Source organism: Cornus florida, unplaced genomic scaffold (genome assembly GCF_030987335.1).
Source record: "Cornus florida cultivar Cherokee Brave unplaced genomic scaffold, ASM3098733v1 CherokeeBrave_3.0.0_Hap2_Chr05, whole genome shotgun sequence".
NCBI classification, from domain to species: Eukaryota; Viridiplantae; Streptophyta; class Magnoliopsida; order Cornales; family Cornaceae; genus Cornus; species Cornus florida.
This window is the reverse complement of record NW_026775575.1, coordinates 28,487,238-28,499,267: the sequence shown is the minus strand read 5'-3', so window position 1 is coordinate 28,499,267 and position 12,030 is coordinate 28,487,238. Positions and strand designations below refer to the sequence as shown.

The following is a 12,030-nucleotide window of genomic DNA, read 5'->3' as shown; positions in this document are numbered from 1 at the left end:
ACCGCGCATCATCGATCGAACTTATGCAAAATGCTCAATTTCAACATAAAAGTGCATGCAACCCTAATCACAGCTCCTAGCAATGCATATGAACCCAAAGCCAATATTTAGACTTCGTAAGAAATGAAATTAAAGATAGAAATGAGGGAGGAATAGGGTTTTGACACCTTACGAAATGTCTTGCTTGTCTTTAACGTCTCTAGCAAGACGTTGGGCTCTTTTAGCCCGGATCAAACATCTTATAGTGCATCCCCTCCTTGATGGGGTGATAAGTGTTTTGAACTCCACCCAACAAATGGTTTTTTAAGGAACTTGTTGGATTAAGCTCAAAAGATGTTTTTGGTCCTTGATCAAAACAATCTTTGGGCTTCCATGCCCTTTCAAAACAAGACTTTGAAACAATTTTCTTAGAATGCAGGGTTGAAGATGAATCTTTTGAAACTTTGGTTTTACTCAAAAACTCTATTCCTTCACCTTTAAGGTCATGACATTTTTCTATAACATTAACCTCTTCATGCTTGTCAAATGAGTTGGGGGTTGGATTGAAAATATTCAACTTCACCTTCATGTGGCCAAATGAGATTGTCATTATCCCTGTCCTACAATTGATGTTGGCATTCTCAGTTGCCAAGAAGGGATGGCCAAGGATAACGGGAATTTGGTTCTTAGGATTTGGGACCGATTCCGTGTCAATGACAACGAAATCAATGGGAAAGAAGAATTTATCAATTTTAATCAAGACATCCTTAATGATATCCCTAGGCTTTTTGATTGATCGGTCGGCAAGTTGTAAAACCACCGATGTCTGTTTTAAGTCTCCTAAGCCTAATTTAACATATACCGAGTATGGAAGAAGATTAACACTTGCTCTTAGGTCAAGAAGAGCTCGATTAATGATATGATCTCCAATTATGCATGTAGTGGTAGGTGAACCGGGGTCTTTAAACTTTGGAAGATTGTTATGCTGCAGAATTGAGTTCACTTTCTCGGTTAAGACCACTTTTCTAGGCGCTTGGCTTTTGTTCTTCCTCTTTTGGGTGTATAAGTCTTTTAAGAACATGGCATAAGCTGGAATTTGCTTGATTGCATCCAAAAGTGGAAGATTAATTTTCACTTGCCTAAACACATCCATGATTTCATTTGCTTTAGCCTTTTGCTTATCAATTGAAATAGATCCTTTTAAGGCATCCAGAAATGGAGCTTTTGGCTCAAAAACCTTTTCAAAATTTTTCTTTGAAGTATCTTCAACATAAGAAGTTTTGAAATCATATTGCAAATTTCTCTTTTCAAAATCACTTTTCAATACATTCTCATTTGAAAGATCATGCATATGCAATGAAGGAGGAATATACGATGAAACGGGACGGGTGTCAACTTTTGGTTGCACCAGTTCACTCTCTTCATTGGACATACCCACTTGGTTGTCCACCATCTTTCCGCTTCTCAAGGTAGTCACCGCATTGACATACTCTATTGTGTGACCTTCCGATGAGGAATGAGTCTCCACAACGCATTGTTGCTTTGGTGGGACATTCAAAGGCATTTTTCCTTTCTCTCTTGCATTTAAAGTGCTAGCTATTTGCCCTACTTAGGTTTCTAGCTTTGCAATGGATTGAGAGTGAGAATGAAGTAATTGTGTGATTGCCTCTAGAGTGTCCAAAGCGGTCAAAACTTTCTCTTCAAAAGCGGGATTTCTAGCATTTCCTTGGGAATATGACGGATTGGGAAAATGAGAATTTGAAAATTGGTTTCCTTGTGATTGGTATGATGATCTAAAACCTTGGGAACCTTGGCTTTGCATTGGAGGTGGAATGTACTTTCCTTGAAAACCACCTTGGGAAGGGTTTGAGCCCTCCCCTTGGCTTTTCCAAGAGAAGTTTGGGTGATTTCTTCAACTAGGATTATAGTGATTGCTATAAGGATTGTTCCCTTGATTCACAAATGTTGCATTTACTTGTTTATAATGCTCATTTTTGACATATCCATGGGGACAATTGGAAGTAGAATGTAAAAAACTTGAACAAGTCATACATGTCTCATTAAATGCATGATGAGAATGGTTAGGGAAGGAAGATACTTGATTTGCCGAGTTTTGGTTGATCAAGAATTGATCAAACCTTTGAGATAAGGATTTCATCTCAGCGGCTATTTCATTAGAATGGTTGACTTGATGTAAGCCAACACTCTTCCTACCTCTAGAATTTCTACCATTCTTCGAAGATAAAGTTCGATGCAAGAATTTTCACTCATGCTCTCATAAAGACGCCACATGTTATCCTCATGCCTATCAATGTAAGAGCCACCCATAGAAGCATCAACCATACCTTTGATATTGTCCGATAAGCTCTCAAAGAAATATTAAACTAATTGCCATTTGGGCATGTCATGATGTGGACACTTCCTAAGCAATTCATTAAAGTATTCCCATGCCTCATGAAATGTTTCCCCATCCCCATGTGAAAATTCCCTAATTGAAGTTCTCATGGCATTGGTCTTAGAAACTGGATAGTACTTCTTCAAGAACTCTTGTTGCATTTTTGCCCAAGAAGTTATTGAAAAAGGTCTAAGATTGTTAAACCAATATTTTGCCTTGTCTTTGAGGGTGAATGGAAAGAGTTTAAGCCTTAAGGCCTCTTCCGGCATGTCCGTATATCTTACGGTGGAACATACTTTAAGAAACTCATCCAAATGCTTGTAAGGTTCTTTACTTGGAAGTCCATGATAGTTAGGAAGCATTTGAATGGTTTATGGTTTGATCTCATACTGGTGTGCTCTAAATGGTGGCAATTGAATGCATGTGGGTGCATTGTATTCATTAGGCACATAGTGATCTCTTAAAGCAAGGGGAGGATTAGCAATTGGAGGTGCAACATGGGCACCTTGATTGCCTTGAATGATGGCAGGTGGTAGAGCATATATTGGCCTTGTTGTTGTGGTGGATGAACAAATGGCCTCGGCTTGCCTAATGATACTTGCATGTTATCATGATGCACATTGGGGTGGAGGATGCCTTGTTGGTCTATGTGACCAAGGTCCTCCAGATGGTCCTTATTGTGTCCTTCCATTGATGAAATGGATTGACTAGAACTTCCTCTTCCCCTAGGGTTTCGAACAACGGATTCAATATGAAAATTTAGAGGGACAAGAGTGGGTTTCAATAATCTACGACCAAACATGCATAATGCAACACAATAAGCAATAATGACAAACACTTCAGCTTCACAACAAATCAACAATCAACAAACTTTCTCCATATACAATGTTCCTATACTCCCATGCTATCAACAATATGCAAGAAAAGTAAATTGCCTCCACGTGGGTTCACGATTTATCTAAGAATTGAAATACAAGCCTCCACACGGGCCGACAATTTAACTAAGCATTGAGTAAGGAAAAGCTCACAAAGGTCCTTTAGCACTTCAACTCCAATTTTAGCTTTGTAATTTTTAGATTTTTAGCTTTTTCCTTCTTTGCTTAGCTCCTTTGCTTGCTTCCTAGCTCAATACTCATAGTCAAACAAGAACAAACATAATAAGTAATTAAAAGAAAAATAAAAAGCAAAGTAAAGACACGATCAAAAGAGTAGTAATTCCTAATTGATTCCACAAACACGACGTTGCCTTCAATCAATCCCCGGCAACTGCGCCAAAAACTTGGTGCAGTCTAGGGTCGTCACTCCCGAAACCCACACAGTTTGTGATACCACCAAAAGATATTGGTGAAGAGCTATGATGAATGTGGCTAAGTTTTACATTTAGAAATTGCCACTACTATCTTTCACTAAAAATATAGCTAGGGCAAGTAGGTATCATCCCAAGGGATTGGTGGGTCATATTAGGTTGAGGAATCAAGATTAAGGTTAGTAGGTCGAGTGATCAAAATAGTGGTTGGTTGGTTGAATTACACTAGATGCAAAATAAACTAAAGTAAACAATAATGCAATAAAGAGAATAAAAGAGAGAGAGAGAGATCTTGGGGTTTAGAGATCACCACTAAGTATACTTTTCTACACCTTTAATGAATGATTAATGAGGGGAAAATATGTGTTGCAATTTTTGTGTGTGTGTTTGGTTGTTTCAATTAGCAAGGATGACCAATTAAGCATATATTGTCTAAGCAACATAGTGAAAAGTACAATATATCAAACTAAGCCATTAATCCTTTCATTAAGCTCACAATCCAACCACATCACAAGGTTAGAGACATATGATACTTGCATTCAAAAGTATGGAATATCAAACAACAAGAATGGAAAACTACACTACAACTAAGGTAATGACATGAAATTAAACTAATTAAACTAAGGGAGAGACACAATTTGGATTAGTAGGTCGAATGATCAAAAGGAGTGTTGGTTGGTTTAATTAAACTACAATTGGATTAAAAGCATGCAATGTAAATAAGCTAAAATATGATTAAGGTGAGAGAAGAGGAGAAAGATCTTAGGGCATTGGAATTACCGCTAAGCTCTTCTTCTAACCCACTAATCTTTGACAAATTTGGGAAAATTAAATGTTGTAAACTAAGTGTGTGCTAACAATTGAAACAATGAGCATGGATGACTAAACAAGTGTGAATTGTCTACTTAAGCTAGTGTGTAGCACAACCCATCAAGTGAAAACATTAAACATTCAATAAACCCATAATTGTAGCACACAACAATCCAAAGAAATGTACATCTATGACAATAAACATGAATCATAAAATACAAGCATGGATTGTCTACCTATCTTACACTAATGACAAGAAAATTAAGCTAATGAACTAAGGTTGTAGAATAATCCATCAAGCAAAAGTATAACCCATCAAATCAATCACAACTATAACGAATAAGCACTATGCATGACTATCACTAAATTCACAATTCAAACACACATAGACATGCATCAAATTTATAGAATCTAGTGTAGAGACATAACCATCCATTTCATCACACATAGACTTGTAAATAAAATTGGAAGATTAATTGGAAGAACTGAATCATGAAAATCACAAGATTATTAAATCACAAGGTCAATACATTATTTATAACAAAATTCCCAAATAGGTCAAAGAACTAGAGTTTAGAAGGCAAGCCTAGGGGCTCTTCCAAGCCCCAAGAGAAGGATCTAGCCACTCATGAATGTTGTCTTGCAACCCTTAAGGGCTATCTGCATCGTTGAATTCATCTTCTTTGTAATACCCCTAGATTTAAAAGGATATTTCTGGTATTTAATGTATTGTTTAAATAGTATTTTAATTTAATTAATTGTTTAAATTGTATTTTTCTTTAAATTAAATTAATTGTTATTTCGTGAGTTATTTGATTAATTGCGTTTTATATTAATTGGTTAATTATTGTATTAAATGGTAGTTATTTAATTGTTTATAATTGAGTTATCGTAACGTAGGGTTTAGGTTTTATCATAGCCGCCGTCTGTTTCAACTTAGGTAGTTTCATGGGCCGATTAAGGTTGGAATTAGGGCTTAGTCTCTAATTTTTACACGGATTAGGGTTATTGTTTTGGGCCTATAAATATATCATAATGTGGGTTTAGGGTTTTGGGAAGTACGTACAACTCTGTTCACGTACCTAGATACAGAGAGTGAGAGACAGAGAAACAGAGAAAACTTGAGTGATCTACAGAGAAGTTCAAGAAGAAGGGAACAAGGGTCTTCTGGGTTTAACCAAGAGTAGCAGAGGAGTAGAACGAAAATTTAGAAGGTGGTCGGAAAACCTCAGAGACGGTGGTTTAGAGTTTCAAAGTCTGAAACTCAAAGGCAAGTTCTATCTTCCTCTCTCCCTTTGGGCCGTGTTCTGTGCACCTAGATGATCTCTAGGGAATAACTAATCAATGATTGAAACCTACATGTTTATTATATGCTTGGGTGATAGTCTGTTTGTTTTAAAATCCAATATATTTACAGTTCGTGTATATTTGTTTCAGTATCCTGTACGTTAAGTATATTGATTCTGTTGTAAATTTAGTCTCTGTATTTGATTACAACTTTTGTAAACATAGTATAGGAACACTACTGGGGTTATACAAAGCTTATAGGGATGTTATTATTCTATTTTAAATACGTGTTGCAATCTGTTCCGCTTCAATTTGCATATGGTTCCAGTGTTCATACTAACAGCATGTTAAGTTGCATAGCAAACTTAAGCTTTGTAATTGATTTAAATTGCTATAATAAAACCTTAGGGATGTTATCAGGAGGGTGTTAGATCCTTTAGATCAGTTTAAGAAACAAGCAGAGGGGTAGGAATTGATCGGAGAAGAAGCAGATTGACGGAAACGGAGCAGAGATGAACTAGAGGCTCTCAAAAGGGAGAGAGCCGGCTCTAGAAAGTCAAGAGCCGGCTCCCCTTTAGCAAGAGCTGGCTCCTAGGGAATTGGAGCCGGCTCCAATAGGGGAAGAGCCGGCTCTTCCATTCCAAGAGCCGGCTCCAATTTGTTTTACGTCTAGAAAGTGTTTTCTAGGGCTCTGTTTGGTGTTTTGAGTACTGTTTGAGCTTCTGAGTGATTCTAATGAACTGTAGGGATTCCAAAATGAATAGTGTCAAAGGAAGTTGTCAATCCAAAGGAAAGAGTCTCAGAAACCATTTCCGAACACTCGAGACGACACTAAGAGGCGGGAAATCGAACCTGAAAAGGAAAAGATAATGAAAAAAAAATTATCCGCAAAATTTGAAGAAAGGGAAAGAAATGAAAATGACCGGGTCATTACACCACAGGACACGCGTCACATATTTTATCATCATTTGTATGGACCAAAATTTTATGATAAGTGCTTAAATGTTGTACATTTTAGCACCTAAGTTAGGGTATTTTAGTCAATTCATCTATCTTACTTTCTGATTTTAGTTCTAATTCTTGTTTTTGTCTACTTCAGGTTAATAAGGTTTAAATGGGCTAAAAACAACCTATTGAGCCCTCTTTAGAGTCAAGAAGAAAATCTGGAAAAAGTTCGAAAATTTGTCCTGGACCACTTTTGATCGATTGAAGATTCATGCACGATTGATCAAAGGTTGGTGATCCTTCGAAGTCACGTCAGCAAAGGGATAAAACTTCCATCTCATCGTGCAACTAAATTCTCGATTGATCAAAGTTTTTGGCGATTGATCGCAGTGCCACGTTAGCGGCAGCTAAGCAGATAAGGTTGCCAGTTGTTAAGATAAGCATGCCACGTCATTTACGATCGATCGATGATATTTTTGATCCATTGAAGACCCTTTCGATCGATTGAAATCCTGCTAGCAGTGAGCTGTTTAATTCTCGAGCGCGCCCAAATTCCATTTAACTTTTGGCTGCGAGATTAGACCAATTAAATGGCTATTTTTTGACTTGTTGCCTACACAAAAGGGCTTGTATTTACATCAAATTGAACTATTTTGTTAGGGTTTTCAACTTGTAGCTAACTTTTACATAGATTAGACATAGTTTCTTTCTCTCCAGAGATTAGGTTTTTGGGAGCCCGAAAAGATGCAAGAAAGGAGCAAGAATGTGATACCCCTTGGTTTTGAGACATAGGTTGATCAGGCCCAGGCCCAAACCCGAGGGAAATCAAACAATTAAAGTATTTTAAAACGAACACAGATGAAAAAAAAATAAAATAAGAATAACTATTAAAAGCTGAACAGAATACTAATATAAAATCCTCAATAGCCTGATAAAACTTAATAAAATCCAACTTCCAAAACTTCCATGAATTACAACTCGGGAATCCATCTAGTGGACCCCTAAATAAAAATCTCAACTGAAATGTAAACAACTGACATAAAACCAAATACTAAAATATGGAAGGACATCCTACGTCGTCGGTGGAATGAATGATAATCCCTGCACAGCACGATCAAGCCTAAGACTGGAACCATCCGATACCTGAAAAATAAGAGTGGGTCAGGCCCACGAACAAGTTCTAATCTAATTGCAATCCATACAATGACCCGATACGCAGATACACCTAAATACCTCACAATATCTATCTAGTCCATACATAAATATATCCACACTAGAGGACCTTCACTGGACTATAATGGGGTCTCAACTTGAGTAGAAGGCAACATGTAAAAACGCACCCAAATGTGGGCATGAATACCTAGACCTAACATGGTACACCTCAACCATCATATCCAGCTATACATCCCAATGCATATACGCTCCCTAACCAACGACTCTGAGACTTATGCCCATATCGTGGTGCCATAACATATATATAAAGTCCGTCTAACCCAAGGTATGCCATTTTATTGTGTATTGAATTGACATAAGAATTTTAATCCAGTTTAGTCATTCAACTTAATCAGTCGATCTGACTTAAACACAACCAACATTTAATCCAGGTAGTCATTCAACTTAATCAGTCGATCCTACTACACACAAACACAATTAATCCAGATAGTCTTTCAACTTAATCAGTCGATCTGACTAAATAAAGTTTAGGATTCAATATTTTACAATCCTTCCCTTAAATCCAATAGGTTAGGTTTATGCGTTTTGAGCTAAACCATCCCTAGTATGACACCGTCCCATACCGGTTCATACCATCCTCCACAACCATGTAATTGACAGGATCTATTAATTCAGCAATTAAAATTCCACATATATATATAATCGTTTAGCGATTTATAATCCAAAACCAATATCCAAGTATTTGCAATTAAATCCAAGCATTTAAACCATATAGTTGTAAGGAATGATTTCATAATTCAACCACTAACATCCAGAGCCTGCATAGATCACATCTAACACATCAATAACCCTACAATATATTTAAAACCATTTTATAAATATATTAAATCCCACTGGAATGCCTAAAAATAAGCTTAAGTAGTTTAAACTTCATCTATCCACTAACCGTATACAATATACATAAGTGTTATACAGTTTGATCCGTTAATTTAGAATTAACCTTAAATCAATTTAGGGTCTTAATAACACCCAAAAATTAACTATTTAATCCCTCCGTGAAGTCTCATTAAATTTCTAAAATTTAATCAAGCCATTTAGTTCCTTTCTTCTGTTAGTAGCATACACCGTTGTATATTTTTGCACTGCTACATCCTTTGTCTTAGAGACTTAAACTATGCAACAATAAGTTTAATAACACTTAGAATTAACTACTTAGATCCTCTGTTAAGTCCCTACAGTTCATTAGAATCACTCAGAAGCTCAAACAGTACTCAAAACACCAAACAGAGCCCTAGAAAACACTTTCTAGACGTAAAACAAATTGGAGCCGGCTCTTGGAATGGAAGAGCCGGCTCTTCCCCTATTGGAGCCGGCTCCAATTCCCTAGGAGCCAGCTCTTGCTAAAGGGGAGCCGGCTCTTGACTTTCTAGAGCCGGCTCTCTCCCTTTTGAGAGCCTCTAGTTCATCTCTGCTCCGTTTCCGTCAATCTGCTTCTTCTCCGATCAATTCCTACCCCTCTGCTTGTTTCTTAAACTGATCTAAAGGATCTAACACCCTCCTGATAACATCCCTAAGGTTTGATTATAGCAATTTAAATCAATTACAAAGCTTAAGTTTGCTATGCAACTTAACATGCTGTTAGTATGAACACTGGAACCATATGCAAATTGAAGCGGAACAGATTGCAACACGTATTTAAAATAGAATAATAACATCCCTATAAGCTTTGTATAACCCCAGTAGTGTTCCTATACTATGTTTACAAAAGTTGCAATCAAATACAGAGACTAAATTTACAACAGAATCAATATACTTAACGTACAGGATACTGAAACAAATATACACGAACTGTAAATATATTGGATTTTAAAACAAACAGACTATCACCCAAGCATATAATAAACATGTAGGTTTCAATCATTGATTAATTATTCCCTAGAGATCATCTAGGTGCACAGAACACGGCCCAAAGGGAGAGAGGAAGATAGAACTTGCCTTTGAGTTTCAGACTTTGAAACTCTAAACCACCGTCTCTGAGGTTTTCCGACCACCTTCTAAATTTTCGTTCTACTCCTCTGCTACTCTTGGTTAAACCCAAAAGACCCTTGTTCCCTTCTTCTTGAACTTCTCTGTAGATCACTCAAGTTTTCTCTGTTTCTCTGTCTCTCACTCTCTGTATCTAGGTACGTGAACAGAGTTGTACGTACTTCCCAAAACCCTAAACCCACATTATGATATATTTATAGGCCCAAAACAATAACCCTAATCCGTGTAAAAATTAGAGACTAAGCCCTAATTCCAACCTTAATCGGCCCATGAAACTACCTAAGTTGAAACAGACGGCGGCTATGATAAAACCTAAACCCTACGTTACGATAACTCAATTATAAACAATTAAATAACTACCATTTAATACAATAATTAACCAATTAATATAAAACGCAATTAATCAAATAACTCACGAAATAACAATTAATTTAATTTAAAGAAAAATACAATTTAAACAATTAATTAAATTAAAATACTATTTAAACAATACATTAAATACCAGAAATATCCTTTTAAATCTAGGGGTATTACAAAGAAGATGAATTCAACGATGCAGATAGCCCTTAAGGGTTGCAAGACAACATTCATGAGTGGCTAGATCCTTCTCTTGGGGCTTGGAAGAGCCCCTAGGCTTGCCTTCTAAACTCTAGTTCTTTGACCTATTTGGGAATTTTGTTATAAATAATGTATTGACCTTGTGATTTAATAATCTTGTGATTTTCATGATTCAGTTCTTCCAATTAATCTTCCAATTTTATTTACAAGTCTATGTGTGATGAAATGGATGGTTATGTCTCTACACTAGATTCTATAAATTTGATGCATGTCTATGTGTGTTTGAATTGTGAATTTAGTGATAGTCATGCATAGTGCTTATTCGTTATAGTTGTGATTGATTTGATGGGTTATACTTTTGCTTGATGGATTATTCTACAACCTTAGTTCATTAGCTTAATTTTCTTGTCATTAGTGTAAGATAGGTAGACAATCCATGCTTGTATTTTATGATTCATGTTTATTGTCATAGATGTACATTTCTTTGGATTGTTGTGTGCTACAATTATGGGTTTATTGAATGTTTAATGTTTTCACTTGATGGGTTGTGCTACACACTAGCTTAAGTAGACAATTCATACTTGTTTAGTCATCCATGCTCATTGTTTCAATTGTTAGCACACACTTAGTTTACAACATTTAATTTTCCCAAATTTGTCAAAGATTAGTGGGTTAGAAGAAGAGCTTAGCGGTAATTCCAATGCCCTAAGATCTTTCTCCTCTTCTCTCACCTTAATCATATTTTAGCTTATTTACATTGCATGCTTTTAATCCAATTGTAGTTTAATTAAACCAACCAAGTCTCTTAGGACGATCCCTACTCTCTATGCTACATTAGTGGTAGTAGTTGTAGTGGTTTTATAAATTTAAATTTGACAAAAAAGGCTTCTTAAACCACACTCTCTTTGTTTGACATAGCAAGCGACATGTATCAAGTTTTGGTGCCGTTGCCGGGGACTTGTCAACGTCGTATTTGGAATTTAAATAGGAATTAGTACTCTTTTGATCTTGAATCTTGAAGTTGCTAAAGTTGCTTGGAACTTTGTGAACCTATCTCAAACTCTTTTAGTTAATTGAACATCGGTTCGTGTGGAGGCCATTAATTTCTTATATTATTCAATGCATAGGAGTATGGGAACAATGTATGTGGAGGCTTGTTGATGATTGATTGCTTGTTGTAGAGAAGAAGTGTTGATAGTTGTTGATATTTGTTTTTATTGTTGCTTATTTGTGCATTCTTGGTAGATGATCACTTAATCCATCTCTTGTTTCGTTGAATCCTTATCTTGAGTCCGTTATTCGTAATCCAAGGGGTAGAGGTAATTCTAGTGCGATTCTTTCCACTTTTGATCACCCCAATACATCAATGGATGATTATGTTGAGAATCTCAGTCATAATGACCAACAAGGAATCTACCACCCTAAAATTGTGCAACAACCCAATGTGCAACAACATGATAATGTGCATGTTCCTTTAGGAGTGCCTAGACCACCACTTGTTCCTCAATCACCAATTTGCTAAGTTTCACTT

General features: G+C 36.4%; 1 pseudogene; it reads left to right on the top strand.

Annotated features, from left to right (window-relative positions):
• Positions 1 to 2,380: 2,380 nt before the first annotated feature.
• Positions 2,381 to 2,479, top strand: LOC132310772 (small nucleolar RNA R71; annotated as a pseudogene).
• The last annotated feature ends 9,551 nt before the right edge of the window (positions 2,480 to 12,030 follow it).